The sequence below is a fragment of the Kogia breviceps genome, chromosome 10 (genome assembly GCF_026419965.1).
Source record: "Kogia breviceps isolate mKogBre1 chromosome 10, mKogBre1 haplotype 1, whole genome shotgun sequence".
Classification (NCBI taxonomy): domain Eukaryota; kingdom Metazoa; phylum Chordata; class Mammalia; order Artiodactyla; family Physeteridae; genus Kogia; species Kogia breviceps.
The window spans coordinates 94999530-95017828 of record NC_081319.1 but is presented as its reverse complement, the minus strand read 5'-3'; the positions used below and the strand labels follow the sequence as shown (position 1 = coordinate 95017828).

At 43.2% G+C, this 18299-nt stretch overlaps 1 protein-coding gene across 4 annotated transcripts in view; it reads right to left on the bottom strand.

Moving 5' to 3' along the window:
• Positions 1 to 18299, bottom strand: part of ATXN1 (ataxin 1) — a 402319-nt gene that overhangs the window by 172672 nt on the left and 211348 nt on the right. The window lies entirely within an intron of this gene.

Below are 18299 nucleotides of genomic sequence, written 5' to 3'. Positions count from 1 at the left end.
AGCCCAGTGGGCCTAATTAGGATACAACGCTTGTAACTTAAAGGTAAGAGGAAAAAATTTTCTGCAGTACTTATTTTTACCTAATTCTCTTCTATGCTAAGAGAGTAAAGGGCATGCTTGTGATTACTGAAAACACTGTATTACGTTGATAATGGTAAAAATAAATGAAACGATGGATGGATGGGTAGACAAATGACCAGCTGGCAACCAAAAACATATATTCCTCCCATATTATATATTAAGGCTGCTTCTTTAGAACCCTCTCTTCCTTACCCAAATTATCACTGCAGAAACAGACCATCACGCTTTGAGTCTTAAAATATAATGGAATTCCTAAATCAAATCTGTAAGATTTGGTTAAGAAATTTCAATATGGATTTATCAAATTTTTGAGGTAATAACAATACAAATGTTTCTGGTTTAATATTTGTCGCTATTCCTCCCTTCTTGCCCAAACTGATAAAAATAAAGCTTTTCTATTACATTGTGCTTAGAAATTCTCTAAACTATAGAAGGTGCTTGAAATTCATGAAGAAATAAATGGATGGACAGATGCATCAGCTTTGCAAAAGTCAGAATGAACCTTGAATGGTTTCTTATGCCTCTAGGAAAGACTGAACTTCAAACAGGCAGGACAAGTATTTTTCTTAGCAAAGCTTTATGAGAAATGGGCTCAATCACTACTTTAGTGTTTAAGGACTTTCACTGTATGGAAACTTCCTTACACTGAAGTCTCCAAAGCCAAGTTTATAATCGACAATGTATGCCTGAGTGTAAGGTGAAGGTTCTTCACAAATGTATCCCTCAGAAAAGATCCAGTTCCCTTAATTTTTGAGTCCACAGAAAGTTTCATATTATTTGTTGCTCTCTTAAACAACAAAGTACTCTACAGAAAACATTCTCTTGAAACCCACTCTGTCAAAGCTAGTTTTGCATGCTTACAAAGTCACCTAGCAGAATTGCTGGGTTTTTTTTTTTGTTTTTTTCTTTTAAAGGAAGAAAACAGATTTAGCTAGTAATTATTCTTGGGAGTATGACTTTACAGTTTAAAAGAATGAATGTCACATAAATAAAAAAGGATTTTAAAGATTGCTTTCTAAAGCAACACAGTAAGTGGTTACGCTGTATAGTTTGTAAATACATACTCACTGGAAGGATAGAAAAAAACTCTCTCAATATTGTTTGGTACCCATATTGTTACAGTAATGGTCTCCAATATATCATGCCTCCTTGTATCCATGTTCACATTAACTGAGCTTGGCTATGTGATTTGTTTTGGCTGGAAAGGTATTTAAAATGTAATCAATAGATATAGACATGGGTACTTCTTGCTTGGGATAAAATTCTTGGTGACAGCATCACACACAGATTCAAAACATATTTGTATCTCAAACGACTTAGATGGAAGTCAAGATAATCGGCCCTGGAATGCTATATCACATGACTTATAAAAGATGTCCAAGTCATATCAGATGACTTATCAAAAGATGACAAAGACACTAGCACTATGAAGTTGTAAACAAATTATTTTTGTTTACAAAACGAATATGAAAGTAGAAAAAAAAAGAATGTTTTTAAGTTAATCTACTATGACTTCAAAACATGCTTGTGGACTTCCCTGGTGGCTCAGTGGTTAAGAATCCACCTGCCAATGCAGGGGACACGGGTTCAAGCCCTGGTCCGGGAAGATACCACATGCCACGGAGCAACTAAGCCCATGCGCCACACGTACTGAGCCTGCGCTCTAGAGCTCACAAGCCACATCTACTGAAGCCCATGTGCCCAGAGCCTGTGCTCTGCAACAAGAGAAGCCACCACAATGAGAAGCCCGCACACTGCAACAAAGAGCAGCTCCCCACCCCCGCTGCAACTAGAGAAAGCCCGCACGCAGCAACAAAGACCCAACACAGCCAAAAATAAATAAATTTTTTAAAAAAGAGAACATGCCTGTGAGGCTAAATAGTTTAAGTACAGATCTGATTCTTTGAGCTGAATCTCTAACTTCTTAAAATATTTACAGTCGGGCTTCCCTGGTGGTGCAGTGGTTAAGAATCTGCGTGCCATTGCAGGGGACACGGGTTCGATTCCTGAATGGGAAGATCCCACATGCCGCAGAGCAACTAAGCCTGTAGTGCCAGAACTACTGAGCCTGTGCTCTAGAGCCCATGAGCCACAACTACTGAAGCCAGTGAGCCACAACTACCACAGCCTGCGTGCCTACAGCCCATGCTACACAACAAGAGAAGCCACCACAATGAGAAGCCTGCACAGCAACAAAGACCCAATGCAGCCAAAAATAAATAAATAAATAAATTTATTTAAAAAAAAATGTTTACAGTCAAGTTGGCAAAAAAAAAAAACCTCACTGAAAGGATGTATGGCAGCTTAAATCTGAACCTGTATCTCATACCCAAACCTCTTCTTTTTTCTTTGACCGCCCATTGTGTTTTTTTAACATCTTTATTGGAGTATAACTGTTTTACAATGGTGTGTTAGTTTCTCCTTTACAACAAAGTGAATCAGTTATACATATACATATGTTCCCATATCTCTTCCCTCTTGCATGACCCTCCCTCCCACCCTCCCTATCCCACCCCTCTAGGTGGTCACAAAGCACAGAGGTGAACTCCCTGGCTATGCAGAAGCTTCCCACTAGCTATCTGTCTTACACTTAGTAGTGTATATATGTCCCTGCCACTCTCTCACTTCGTCACAGCTTACCCTTCCCCCTCCCCATATCCTCAAGTCCATGCTCTAGTAGGTCTGTGTTTTATTCCTGTCCTATCAGTAATCTCTTCATGACATTTTTTTTTCTTAGATTCCATATATATGTGTTAGCATACGGTATTTGTTTTTCTCCTTCTGACTTACTTCACTCTGTATGACAGACTCCAGGTCTATCCACCTCATTACAAATAACTCAGTTTCATTTCTTTTTATGGCTGAGTAATATTCCATTGTATATATGTGCCACACCTTCACAGATCTGTAGATCTGAAGACAGAACACCCTGCCTGAAATATCTACTAAAAAAAATGTCTCACCACCTCACATCCCTTAAGATAGCTACTATCAAAAACACAGAAAACAAGCACTGGCAAGGATGTGGAGAAAGTAGAACCTTTGTGCACCATTGGTAGGAATGTGAAATGGTGAAGCCATTGTGGAAAACAGTACAATCGCTCCTCAAAATATTAAAAATAGAATTACCATACAATCCAGCAGTTGTACTTCTGGGTATTTTCCCAAAGAATTGAAGGCAGGAACTTGAACAGATATTTGTACACTCATGTTCATAGCAGCATTATTCACAAAAACCAAAAGGTGAAAGCAACCCAAGTGTGAATAAACAAAATGTATATACATACAGTGGAATATTATTGAGCCTTGAAAAGGAAGGAAACTCTGACATACACTACAGTATGGGTGAACCTCAGGAAAATTGTGCTAAGTGAAATAAGTCAGTCCCCAAAGGACAAATACTTGTATGGTATCTAGAATCCACTTATATGATATATTGAGAGTAGTCAACTTCATAGAGACAGGGAGTTAAACGGTGCTTGCCAGGGGCTGGGGGAGAAGAATGGGAAGTTATTATTTAATGAATGTGGAGTTTCAGTTTTACAAGATGAAAAGAGTCCTGGAGATTGGGGGCACAACACGTATATACTTAACACTACTGAACTGAACATCTTAAAATGATTAAGATGGCAAATTCTGTATTGTACCACATTTTTTTTTTTAAAAAGAATGTCTCTTGTACACCTTAAACTCAACATTTTCAAAATTCTGTTCTGTGCCTGTTCTCCCCATCTCTGTGAACAACACATCCATTGCCTTGCTTGCTCAAGCCAGAAAACTGGGAATTATCCTGGTGACCACGTCCCTATTCTTTATCCACATCAGAAAACTACAAGTCCTGCACAGCTGACCTTGAGAATACATGCATCTTGAACTCACCTACCTCTCTCTGAGGTTGCTACCACCATTCAAGTCCAAACCACTATCACTTCCTCTCAGGCCAACTAAAGGTTTTCCTTCCCCATTCCCTGCTTTCCTGCCATCCTCTAATCCACCCTGCGTGTTTTAGCCCTCACATGGCTTTCCAGGTACTTAACAGAATTGAACCTCCTTGTCAGTTCCAAGGCTCTTCACTCTCTGTGGCTTGCCAACTCTAACGTCATAGCCCTCTAACTCACCCTGGTCTTCAGCCACATGGGTTCAAGTCCAGGTTCTTTGAATGTGCCAAGCACTTCTCATCTCAAGGCTTTTGCATATGTCACTTGCTCTGCCTACCTTCAGGTTAATGTCATCTCCTAAGCCAGGCTTTTCCTGCCCACCCAAGCTAAAGTGGCTCCATCCCTCCCCCTTGTGATTTTTGCTCATTTTCCCTTCATTTCTCATTATATTTATGCGTTTACACGTTTATTGTCTACCTCTTCCAGTTGACTATAAGCTCCTTGAGGGCAAGGCTTGGCCCTACTTGCCATACTTGGCACAAATAAAAAATCATAATGTCAGATAACAAAAAGTGTTATGAAAAGAGCAAAGCAGGGTAAGAAGCTATTTTATATGAAGCACAAGGAAGGAGACTGGTTCAAGATTACAGAGTAGAAGGACATGTGCTCACTCATTCTTGCAAGAGCACCAGAATCACAACTAACTGCTGAACAATCATTGACAGGAAGACACTGGAACTCACCAAAAAACATACCCCACATCTAAAGACAAAGGAGAAGCCACAATGAGGCGGTAGGAGGGGCGCAGTCACAATAAAATCAAATCCCATAACTGCTGGGTAGGTGACTCACAAACTGGAGAACACTTATACCTAGAGACAAATTACAACAAAACACGACGATCCCAAACCTATGGGATGCAGCAAAAGTAGTTCAAAGAGGGGAGTTTATAGCAATACAAGTTTATAGCAATACAAAAAACAATAAAAATCTCAAATAAACAATCTAACCTTACACCTAAAGGAACTAGAGAAAGAAGAGCAAACAAAACCCAAAGTTAGCAGAAGGAAAGAAATCATCAGGATCAGAGCAGAAATAAATGAAATAGAAACAAAGAAAACAATAGCAAAGATCAATAAAACTAAAAGCTGGTTCTTTGAGAAGATAAACAAAATTGATAAACATTTAGCCAGACTCATCAAGATAAAGAGGGAGAGGACTCAAATCAATAAAATCAGAAATGAACAAGAAGTTACAATGGACACCACAGAAATACAAAGCATCCTAAAAGACTACTACAAGCAACTCTATGCCAATAAAATAGACAACCTGGAAGAAATGGACAAGTTCTTAGAAAGGTATAACCTTCCAACACTGAACCAGGAAGAAACAGAAAATATAAACAGACAAATCACAAGTAATGAAATTGAAACTGTGATTAAAAATCTTCCAACAAACAGAAGTCCAGGACCAGATTGCATCACCGGTGAATTCTATCAAACATTTAGAGAAGAGCTACTAACACCCATCCTTCCCAAACTCCTCCAAAAAATTGAAGAGGAAGGAACACTCCCAAACTCATTCTATGAGGCCACCATTACCCTATACCAAAACCAGACAAAGATACTACAAAAAAAGAAAATTACAGACCAATATCACTGATGAATATAGATGCAAAAATCCTCAACAAAACAATAGCAAACAGGATCCAACAACATATTAAAAGGATCATACACCATGATCAAGTGGGATTTATCCCAGGGATGCTAGGATTCTTCAGTATACGCAAATCAATGTGATACACCATATTAACAAATTGAAGAAGGAAAACCATATGATCATCTCAATAGTTGCAGAAAAAGCTTTTGACAAAATTCAACACCCATTTATGATAAAAACTCTCCAGAAAGTGGGCATAGAGGAAACCTACCTCAACATAATAAAGACCATATACAATAAACCCACAGCAAACATCATTCTCAGTGGTGAGAAACTGAAAGCATTTCCTCTAAGATCAGGAACAGGACAGTGGATGTCCACTGTCACCACTATTATTCAACATAGTTTTGGAAGTCCTATCCACAGCAATCAGAGAAGAAAAAGAAATAAAAGGAACACAAACTGGAAAAGAAGTAGTAAAACTATCACTGTTTGCAGATGACATGATACTATACATAGAGAAGCCTAAAGATGCCACCAGAAAACTACCAGAGCTAATCAATGAATCTGGTAAAGTTGCAGGATACAAAATTAATGCACAGAAATCTCTTGCATTCCTATACACTAACAATGAAAGATCAGAAAGAGAAATTAAGGACACAATCCCATTCACCATTGCAACAAAAAGAATAAAATACCTAGGAATAAACCTACCTAGGGAAGTAAAAGACCTGTACTCAGTAAACTATAAGACACTGATGAAAGAAATCAAAGATGACACAAACAGATGGAGAGACACACCATGTTCTTGGACTGGAAGAAACAATATTGTGAAGATGACTATCCTACCAAAGCAATATACAGATTCAATGCAATCCCTATCAAATTAGCAGTGGCATTTTTTTTTAAACAGAACTAGAACATAAAATCTTAAAATTTGTATGGAGACGCAAAAGAAGACCCTGAATAGCCAAAGCAGTCTTGAGGGGAAAAAACGGAGCTGGAGGAATCAGACTCTCTTACTTCAGACTATACTACAAAGCTACAGTAATCAAGACAATATGATATGGTACTGGCACAAAAACAGAAATATAGATCAATGGAACAGGATAGAAAGCCCAGAGATAAACCAACACACCTATGGTCAACTAATCTATAAGGAGGCAAGGATATACAATGGAGAAAAGATAGTCTCTTCAATAATTGGTGCTGGGGAAAATGGACAGCTACATGTAAAAGAATGAATTTAGAACACTCCCTAACATCATACACAAAAATAAATTCAAAATGGATCAGAGACCTAAATGTAAGACCAGACACTATAAAACTCTTAGAGGAAAACAAAGGAAGAAAACTCTTTGACATAATTCACAGCAAGATCTTTTTCAATCCACCTCCTAGAGTAATGGAAATAAAAACAAAAATAAACAAATGGGACCTAATGAAACTTCAAAGCTTTTGCAAAGCAAACTACAAACAAGACAAAAAGACAACCCTCAGAATGGGAGAAAATATTTGCAAACAAATCAACGGACAAAGGATTAATCTCCAAGATATATAAACAGCTCATACAGCTCAGTATTAAAAAAACAAACAACCCAATCAAAAAATGGGCAGAAGACCTAAATAGACATTTCCCCAAAGAAGATATACAGATGGCCAAGAGGCACATGAAAAGCTGCTCAACATCACTAATTATTAGAGAAATGCAAAACAAAACTACAATGCGGTTATCACCTCACACCAGTTAGAATGGGCATCATCAGAAAATCTACCAACTAAAATCTACTTGATTTAGTCCAGAGTTTTCACCCTACACTGCCTGACAGTCCATAGTATCACTTCTACTTACTTTTCCAACTGTATCTCATATCTTCCCCACCCCAGAGAAATGGGCTGCTGCTTGTTCCCTGGACATACTCTTCATTTTCCAGAGTCTATGCTTTTTGACTCATTTGCCTTCACCGCCCCTACCCACCGCTGCTGCAGACTAACCCACACCTCAACTCCAATTTCAAAAATCACCTTCTCCATGAAAAATTTCCAGATCTTCCCAATCAGAAGTGATCATTTCCAACTCTAACTCCCTAAAGCATGTTTTTACTTTCATTGTACATTTCATTACGTTCTGTCTTATACTCTAATTACTTGTATACTTTTTCAAGTCCCTCTTTAGCTCATAAGATTCTGGAGGACACAGACTGCATCACCTACCACCTTGCTACTCAACTATTATTTTGTTTCTCTAAGTGCGGTCTTTGGCATCACCTGGGAGCTTCTTAGAAATCCGGAATCTTGGGCCTCACCTCAACCCTAGAGGGTCAGAAACTGCATTTTAACAAGACCCCAAGGTGATTCCTATGCACTTGATCAAGCTCACACTAGCCACTCATTTCATACTTGACTGGTTGAACTGACTAGAAAAAAAATTCATCAGAAACAGAATTTACACAATTCATTCAAAAGATAATCATGAGTGAATAAAGCTTTCGTTATATAAGACTATATTAAAGCTCTATAGTCAGCAAGCAGAAGGTTAACTATATATATCAACCTTCTGTGTGAGGAAAACAAATTTTGCCTTGGCCAACTAAACGGCTGAGAAAATTCTGAAGTTTTATAAAGCTTGTCTACTTAAGGGTAGGAAGCCAGCAGAGGACTTGCCCACTATTGCCAAGGGTATAATTCTCCTTTAGTGCATGAGTTGGCCGTGAAAATATTTACATCAAAGCTTTAAAGAGTCTTCTGTCACATCCAGTAGACTTATAATACAGATGTGCTACAGACCTAAGAGTTCTCCTCCTTTGGTATAGCAATAGCACTTCTTTCTCTCTTCTGTAACAATGCTTTGGATTTTTTTCCTACATGGTAGACAAAGTGTAGTAAGGAAATACAGACTTGATGTGACACTCGACTCCTGTGAAGTGGGTGTTTCGTTTCCGTGGGGATGGGAGGCCCAGGCAGTGGGGACCGTCCTTCTTCAAGGGCCCCGTGCTGGCCACTAGGGGGCATCCGCACGCGAATCAAATTATCCCGACTTCACACTTCAAACAGGAGAAAATGTGCATATGGGAATTTACAGGGCACCCGCCTCTATCTCCCACTCCCCCTCATAAATGGACGGGCAGCAAACAACTTCCATGACAGGACTTAGCCCTAACCTCCTTTGTCTTGTAACACAAGAGCCACTAAGTGAATAAGCTCGAGTCTATTGCAGGACTAGGAGTAGAAGCCTGGAGCATCTACCTTCTTCTCCAAGCTGCTCACTCATGATCTCAGAAACTCAAGTCAATACACCCACTGCAGAAGTGGCCTTCAGGGAGCAGGGGACAGAGAAGTGAGGCCGCAGAGGCTTGGGGCAAACAGGATGGACTCCGCGGGTCATCAGAGGGCCCTCCCAGGTGGCCTGGCTTCCTCCTGCACCCGAGCTGCTAAGTGTGCAGCTCTGACCTTGCTCCCATCTTTCTCCTCGCCAGGTCCCTCTGATCTCTGTGCAGACTCGAGGGTACGTCTAGTGACAGGACAGGATGCCCCGAGGCAGCCAGGTGTGAGCTGGCAGCAGAACACACGGGGCACCCCCTCCACTCAGCGTCACGGCAACAGGAACGTTCTCATCCTCAGAAGTTCGGCCACCCAGGCCGATAGGAAAGGTTTTACCACCGAGTTTTAATGCACTGTCCCCCTTCCTCAGAAAGCACCACTTGTGTGCGTGGCCCTAAACAACTCCTGCAAAAGATACAAGTGGCTCTAAGGCGGAGCCACGGAATCTACAATGGTCACGGAACCTGGACACAGCTGCATGTGACCACAGGCACAGCTCCAATCGGCCCCTCAACTCTGTGGGAAAGGAATGCACTTTACATTAACAGGGAAGCAACCGCTTTGTTTACTGTTCTCTTTCAGTTAGGAACGTGTACTCCTTGGACACCTGTTCTTCAAACACTAAATTTATTTTTAAAACATTGTTTCCAAGTTCTAAACATTTAAAAGGCACTCTTTCTCTTAAGACAGAATCAACTTTAGAACCCAAGCCTTTTTTTTTTCCTCCCAATAGGTCAGCAAGCAAACAGCAACAGAATGGGCTGAGCAAAGTCTATGGCTGGCCCTGCAACCTGCCTTCTCCTATTTCTCCCCATAGGTTTTCAGACACCAAGAAGGGCAGTTATACTCTCCCCTCCTGCAAGTCTGAGCGACAGCCAAAGCCGGAGTCCGTAGCAACAGCAGAATATGCATTAAAACAGTGACAAGGGCTTCCCTGGTGGCGCAGTGGTTGAGAGTCCGCCTGCCGATGCAGGGGGACACGGGTTCGTGCCCCGGTCCGGGAAGATCCCACGTGCCGCGAAGCGGCTGGGCCCGTGAGCCGTGGCCGCTGAACCTGCGCGTCCGGAGCCTGTGCTCCGCAACGGGAGAGGCCACAGCGGTGAGAGGCCTGCGTACCGAAAAAAAAAAAAAAAACAGTGACAAGAAAAGCGGCTCAGACCCCCTGCCCCACACGGCCACCATCTAACCAGCAACAAACAACAAGCATCACTTTCTAGGAATTTGTTAGTGGCTGTGATCAGGTGTCCTCCTTACACTCAGGTTTCCTTTGACCAAATATTACATAGAAACAACGTGGTTGAAAGGCCCCTGGGACTCACCATTGAAACAGAAGGCTTTGTACATGACATATCTGTTCAGTATCTGTTCTTTTTAGCACAAACACATTTCCAAAGTTCAGCCAATGGCTAGAGAAATGTTTGGGACATTGAAAATCCCCTCTCTGGCAACAGGGCTAATCTCACGTACGAATTTTTCAGTCCCTGAGTTGAGAAGACATATTAAATACCCAAGCAACATGTTTATCTTCATTAAACAGCAAACGCCCTTTCCAACAAAATCCGACAGGACAGAGATTACTGTTCATGCTAATGGAAAGTGATCAAAAGCCCAAGATGCTTTAGTTAGCTTACTCTGAAGCCTGTTCCTGCTTGAGTTTCTCTGCAAAGTACATCAAAAGAATACAGATATCACTGGAGACTCGAAATGTTTACAGTCTTCTAGTAACAAGTGAGAAACTACTCTTAAAACTATACAAGATGGGGAACAAAGCTGACTGCCACCTTCTCCCTGAAACACATCGATCTATAAATAGTTCAGCCTTTCTGTTTAAATGTACACCCTCCCCGGTCCCAAACATGACAGAGGTTTCCAATCATCTTGCTATTTCAAAGGGATCTTAAGAATCTAACAAATTGTGGTGATTTTATGGGCTGGTAAGGGGGCTTGAAATGATGAGGAATGCCAAGTGTCCCCCACTCCGTGCTCAAACTGGAGAAGGGGCAAAGCTTTCATAGAGAGGAGCAGTTCACTTGTCAACTAGGGCAAGCAGGAAGGTCTACCCACCAAGGGCAGTGTCGGAAGGGCCAAGGGCATTCCAGGGAGAGGGACAGCGACCTGAAGCCCTCCTCCTCTATCACACTTTCTGCACCTCTGGCCAGAGATGCCAGCTCCCCAGACCCACACAGAAAGCAGAGAAAAAAGACAGGAGGTTAGGAGTTTTCTTCTCCCCTGCTAGCATCTCTCCAACTCCAGCCTATATTCAAGGAAAGGAGACCTGGGGCTGATGGACTCCTGAATCCCAGGGACTCAGCACTCACTCTGGTTCTTGGGAGCTAAGAGTTGAGGTGTGTGAACTGCATACAATTTCGCTTCTCTCATTAGACTGTCCTCTGCCACTAGACACAGGCGCCTATGAAATGTGATACGACTAGTCCCAGAAAGTAAAATGGGAATGCAAAACATTCCCCCCTCTGTCACATCAGCCTTCTTTCTCCTTTCTATCAAAACTGGCATTCTCCTGTCAGACTGAAACGACCAAGAAAGCAATGTGCAGTGGCCTCGTGAAGCTCAGATGAATTGTCAGCTTGCAAAAACTTGACCAACTGGCAAAACGTTGCCACGTGTTTCCCAGAGCCATGGGAGCTTGAGTCTGGTAAGGAGGCAAACCAGCAGGAGAGAAGGACAGGGGACAGGGAGCTCTTTCTCATCAGGGGCTACAGATGCTGCAACATTTAATTCTACGTTTAAACGGCCCACGTTTAAGCCATTATCTCCACTAGAGGGCCAGGACGGAGATGAAATTGCAGCCTGATGACTTTGCTGCTGATGTAAGAATTGATCCTCAACCTTAGGGAGGGCAGGGCAGGAAGAGGTAAGGTTGGGGTTAAGACGATACTCAGTTACTCAAAGGGGGCTTCTCTTGGTCTCAGGCTACCCCCAATTCGACCCAAGAAGCCTCAACTCATAGAACAACACTGTTACTAAAATAAGCTCAAAAAATATATAACATAGGACACCTTCAATAGCCGCCTGGGCTCAAAAAGTCAGTTATCTCCAACTCCTCCCCCTCGTTTCTTATGTCCACACAATCATCCTGTTTTGGTCAATTCTTTCCTTGCAGTGTCAACCACATCTGTCCCTTCACAATGCTCCCAAGTTTTCAAAGTCTTATCTCATTTTGCCTGTAATAACTTCCCAACCAGGGCCCCCCGTCTCTGGTTTTCTCCCCACCATCTCCTGGGCCGTGAACACAGTTGTAGAGCTAATCTCACTGAAACATGGCTGGTCCCATCACCAGCTTGCTGAAAGATCTCCAGTGATTAAGAGCCCTCAGTTCAGGACCCTTTCCACAGCACTGCCCTGCCCACATTAAAACAATGACAGGCAGGGCCCCTCCGTCTCCACCGACCACCCCCCCCCCCAAACCAGAAACAAGCCCCATTTTCTAGGAATCTGTTAGTGGCTGTGATCACTGGTACTCACAGCATTCGGGTTTCTCTTGGTCAAATACAACACATGGAGACGTGGCTGAGAGGCCCCGTTCTTTGGTCTGACACATGTGCTGTGACCCCTCCCTACCTTTCCAGTGCAATCTGCCCCGCTCTCTATGAGCATACCGCTTTCCACATTGATTCACACACAGAGCTTCCAACTTATTTTTCACGTTCGGCTGCTAGGCTTGCTTCAGCCGTGCTTTGCCCCTGTCTGGAACCCCCTTCTCCATTGATCTGGATGTGGACGCTGCCGTATGCCAGACCCCAGGACTGGAGGCAGCAGGTGCACGTGTGAGAGAGCCTGACGCAGGGGAGAGACGGTGCAGTGCAGTCAAACACACCTGGGCTGGAATCACAGCAGCATCCTGGACTGGTTAACCTCTCCTTAAATTCAGTTTCTTCGTTTTAAAATGAGGACAGTAATCTCTACCTGGTTCAGGAGGAACGGAGCTAGAAGGGCAGCTGGCGCCAGATAACACACGAACTGTGACTTCACGCAGGGGACAGACAGTGACAGGGCCAAGACAGGGCTGAAACATGAAAGTCTGGGCTTTATCAGGAGCTCAACCACCAGCTAGACTGGATTTAATCCGTTCATGTCTTCGTGATTTTCCACTCACCGTGGCTAATCAACGTCAGCTCTGGGTTTTTTTGTTTTCTTTTTCTTTCTTTCTTTTTTTTTTAAAATAATGCTCTTTTAATTTTAATCAACATCTTCAAGCCAGGCTCAGTTTTTCCAAGTCTGGGTTCATGTGCATTCCTGTTATAAACACAATCAGTCACGAGTGACAATTCATCGCTACATTCACTCATTCCTTCACCCTACAGATATTCATGGAGCACCTACAGTGTGCTGGGTGGGAGAAGCACAAAAAGGAATGGGAGGATTGGAAAGGTGGGAGCTTATGTACAAAAGGCTGAATGCCTTGTCTAGGACATAGCAGGTGGCACTTGCCCTTTCCAGGGCAAAGCTTTGAAGCATTTCATCGCTGGTGTAATTCTCCAAGTTTTCTCTTTCCCCCTGTGATCACAGGGGGGTCTCTAGATGGTAGGATGAAAAGATCCATGTAGCCTGCATCAGGGAGCCAGGCATGGAAGACAATGTCCTGCAGAGACACCAGATTCACAGCGCACGCTGGATGAGGGAGAAGGAAACTTCTACTTGGTTAAGCCAGTGAGAGTTTAGGATCGACTCTGAAGCATGAGGCCCATCCTGTCCTGACTAACAGGATGGCTTTCATTTTCTCTACTATCACCATTTGGCAATTAGTCAAGTGTAATAATGCCTGTGATCATTCTCATGTTGACTGCCCTTTACTTCTTCTGATTTCCTTAACTTTACCCGTCATCGCACCTCTTCAACTAAGCAAGAGCCTGTTAAACGCGACAACCTTAGTTTATACCCCTGGGTTCTCCTTTTCACCCTCCAACTCACTTCCTCTGACCTCCCATTTCTCCCCAAATGTAGCAGTGAGCCTTACACAGAGCAACTGTAACTCGTAATTGATGATTTAACAATTTTCCCATTAAGAAATAATCCCCCCAATATAATGACAATTATTTACTTTCATTAACTAATACCACCCTGCTGGCATGGATAACTGGGAATTAAGCACAATAGCTACTATAAAACTTTAGGGATTCATCCAGGGACCTACATCAACCACGGCTAATCACAGGTTGGCTTGGTGATCATTTCTTACTGTGGCCCTGTTTAACGATATGCATCTGGGCTTCTAGGGTTCCCATTTAGTCATTCATTCGTCCGTCTATACGGTCCTTCTCTGAGAATCAGCAGACAGTAACAGCTATAGAAACAGACTAGCTGTGAGACCATAGGCTAGTCACCTCAACTCTCTATGCCCCAGTTTCCTTATCTGTGAGAGTTAAAAATGTATCTGGTAAGCTTGTTGTGAGGAGTACATACGTTAATACACGGAAGTACTTAGAAAGTTGTTTTAAGCACTAAGACACAGCAGTATCTGGCATGTGGTAAAGAGTGCTAATATCATGTACATTTACTGAGCACCTACTACATGGCAGATGTTACAGAAACAGGGACAAATAAGGTTTCCCAGTTCCCAAGGAGTTTACAATCCAGTAAAGGTGATAAATATATAAACAAATTAAGTGAACTGAAGTGTTACAGAACCAGATCCAGAAAGAGAGCACACACAGGTGTACACAAAGATGCAGACATGCGCACGTGTACACACACACACACACACACACACACACACACACACACACACACACACACACACACACACACACCCCTCCTGGCAACTGGTTACAAACAAAAAGGTGCTCCTTCCCCTTGGAAGAAGGGAAACTGGAAGATTCCATAGAGAACTGACAGATGAACTGAGTGTTATGATATGAATAGGTATGTGCCAGGCAGGATGGGGCACAAGGACATCCAGGCAATTAACTGTGAGAAGAGGCATAAAAACATTTATTTATGTATTCAAAGGTTTAATCAAATGCCTCCTATGTGCGTGTATAGCTTTAAGTACTGCGATACAGCAATTAATGATACTGATGAGGTTTCTGCTTTCACTAACGTCCTAAAAGAGGAGGTCAACAATAAACCAGTAAACAGATATACGAACCAAGGAGCTACAAAGGAAACCCAGTGGGTGAGACAGCCAGCGGGAGACCGGGGACCAAAGGGTGGAGAGCGAGAGATGAGGGCAGAGCCAGAGGCCAACAGCACACTTTACTCCTCTGCTTTCTATGGGAAGGATTTTCTCGAAGCCCTCCTGGCCTTTTACTTCATCCTTTTTCTTTCCCAAGGATGTGGAGTGAGGTAGCTGGCTGGAGGCTAAACCCGGCGTGGACCATGACTCTCCTTGGGAAACTAACTCCACTGGGTAGGGTTAATCCACCACTGGGTAGAGTTAAAATGTTGAGCACAGGGGTGGGGTGGGGGGTGCATAGAACTGGGGTCTCTTTTTCCTTCCTTCTTCACGCAGACAGTGGCCTGCAGACCCAAAACTCTCCTGCGGGTAGACTGTGATCAGGCCCAGACTAGAGAACGAGTTGGGAAGTTCTTTTTGGTTCTCAACCTAAGATACAACTTCTAACTCAGTTAAACGGTCATCAGTCACCGAGGTGCACCCTGGCTCCATCAGCCTTATGATTTCACTTGTCTTGGTTCTCAGCTGGCTCAGGACTTGGGAAGGGAAGAATACTCTTTGAAGATAAAGGTTTTTATACAAGAAAAACCTTCCCTCCTCCAACAGACCTCAAAACTAAATTAGGAGCCACTATCCTAATCTATCAAACCTGACACCTTAATGAAAAATCCTTCCAATCTCCTACTTAAGAGTTCCAAAGACATGGCTAGGGGTTTGACTGAGGCCTGGCCCAAAAGGTATAATAAGGGTAATTCAACTGAAGCAGTGAATATTGGGGGAGGAGGCTGCAGGGGGATGATTTCAGCGCCACTGTGAAACCCTGTGATACACAGGTCATGGTCAGTAACCACAAAGAGGAAGAAGAGGAAATGTGAAGTCTTTAGATATTCTTACCTTGTGATTTCATATCTACGTGTTTTTTTTAAAAACCACAGCAGTTAAAGAATTTCTTGAATTTATCTTTTCTCTGAAGAATTTAAAAGAATTTAGTATATTTACACACTTGCCTCAAAGCTTCCTTATGAGACTGGATGAGACTATAATGTTATCATGAAGAAATATGAATGTATGGTTACTATCTACAACGCTCAGTTCTGAGCATTAGAGGAAAAAAAATTAAAAAACAGATGAAGAGACAGATAGATGGTTCCTGACCTTGAAGGCCTTACCCTCTAACTAGAAAGACAGTTCAGGCCCACAAAGCATTATGTATGAAAAAAGGAAATACAAACCAAATGTCAAATAGATGATAAAGATTTTTTAAATGTTTCAGGAGTTTGGGGGAAAAAAAGCATCTGTTGATATCAAGAGTGATTATAATGGTTTCATGGAGGCTTTTAGAGATGAGAAAACATCAGAGAAATGTTAAAACCTCAACCCCACACACCGGAGAGACTGCAATTGGAAACTTTATCTCTGGTGGAAGCTCCTAGAAGGTGTGCCATGTGCACTGATTTCTGGGTGCAGCCCTACCGTGCCTGGCATTGCACTCTGCCCAGGGAGGGGTCTCTTCAATCCCTGTGGAGCACATGAAATGGGTCCTCTGTTTCCCTGCCCACTTTCCAGCCAGGAGCAGCTGACCGCAATATACAGGAAGTACTCTGCCCACTGATCCACCCTGCCAGGGCTGCTTGGTCACAGGGATGATGAAAAGGACAGACTCGCTGCTGACTTGGCTTTGCTGAGGCGGGGAGGTTCTGCCAGCTCTGCTGGCACACTCGGGGCCCTGCAGAGTTTTACTACAGACACCGCCTTCCTCCTCCTCGAGTCCCCAGCTCGGTGGGGACAGGAGGCAAGTGCTAATAGCAGAGACAGCAGCCCACACTCTCTACAGGAGGGGAAAGGCAGGCCAGGATGAGGTGGAAAATAAAAGGAGGCATCGGGGCTCAACCTGCCCAGAATACACTGGCTGCCATAGTCATTATATTTTTTTCTGGCTGCATGGACATGTTGCCATGGAACCAACACATGCCACTGCTACTTGGCCTCTAGCAAATAAAATCCCAGCGCTGGCAAGAGCATCTCCCTAGATTTCCCTTAAAGGGACACCATCGAGGCCAAGCACTGTTCGAGCTTGCAAACAACAGCAGCCTTGTTCCCGGGTCCAGCGACCCCACATACCATGAGCTGGAGCCCAGCGACACATGTTTTTACAAGGCAGACACGCGTGCAGCATGTGGACCTGTGTGGTACAAACCCAAGGTGTGGGGGTCAGCCTCTGAGTTGCTTTCTGAAAACTCACAGCTTCGGTGTGAGTTTAGTTTTCCCCCAACTGGTAAAAGCAAACAGCTTGTAGTATTTGGGATAATGATTTGATGCCTCCCGACTGTGTCGACTGCAAACTACTTACGACCCAGCAGGAAACCGAAGTTGCCACAAGTGGTCGGCGTGAGTTCAGGTGGTCCTTATTTTATCGTTTTACCGTTTCTTACCTCACACCCCTCTCTACCAGTTTATTCTTTACTTAAAGAAGAGCACAACATAGGCAAGGAATTTAGCACTTTCCCCCCCGTCCTAAGGCCCCGAACTGTGTCCTGTTTTAGTCTCTTCGTTCCACAGAGACCCTTGGATTCCCTAGGGAGCAGCAGACCTCAGCGTCCCGTGTTATACTTTGATGTGCTCTGGGGATAAACCTTCTGGGCTTTTTTGGAGAAGATGAGGAAATGGAAACCCTCACACTTCTAATAATGCACAATTCATGCACACGGAGTATGTGCAGACAGGAGAGATCAAGTTTAGAGTAATAAGCAGGCGGACGGTCTCTCAGCGAATCAGCAATCCATGGTCTAAATTCCATACAGTGCATTGGTAGAAAGCAGACTATCTCTGTACCCTGATAAGCAGGAAAGTCAAGTTCCTTGACAAGGACTCCAGGAAGGGCAGAAGAGAAGCCCCCATTTGTTAAGGTAAAGTGATTAAGTTGACAAGTGGGATAAAATAATGGACACAGGCTCTCAATACTACACTTGGGCCAATCTCTGCAGGAGATGGAACGTTCTGGAAATAAGTGCACCTAGATCATCAACCTAAATGAACACGATCCAGAGCCAGGTCTGGCACAGGCATCTCGAAAGAACCACAGGTAGGTTCACCTTCTGGGATCCCATATTTGTATATTCGCCATAATACCCCACGACCGCGCCCTCATGTACAAAGCGTAATTTTTTTTTTTTTAGTGAAGCAATGTTTCTCCGAGAGTCTATGACCACGGGCCAGATTTGCACAGC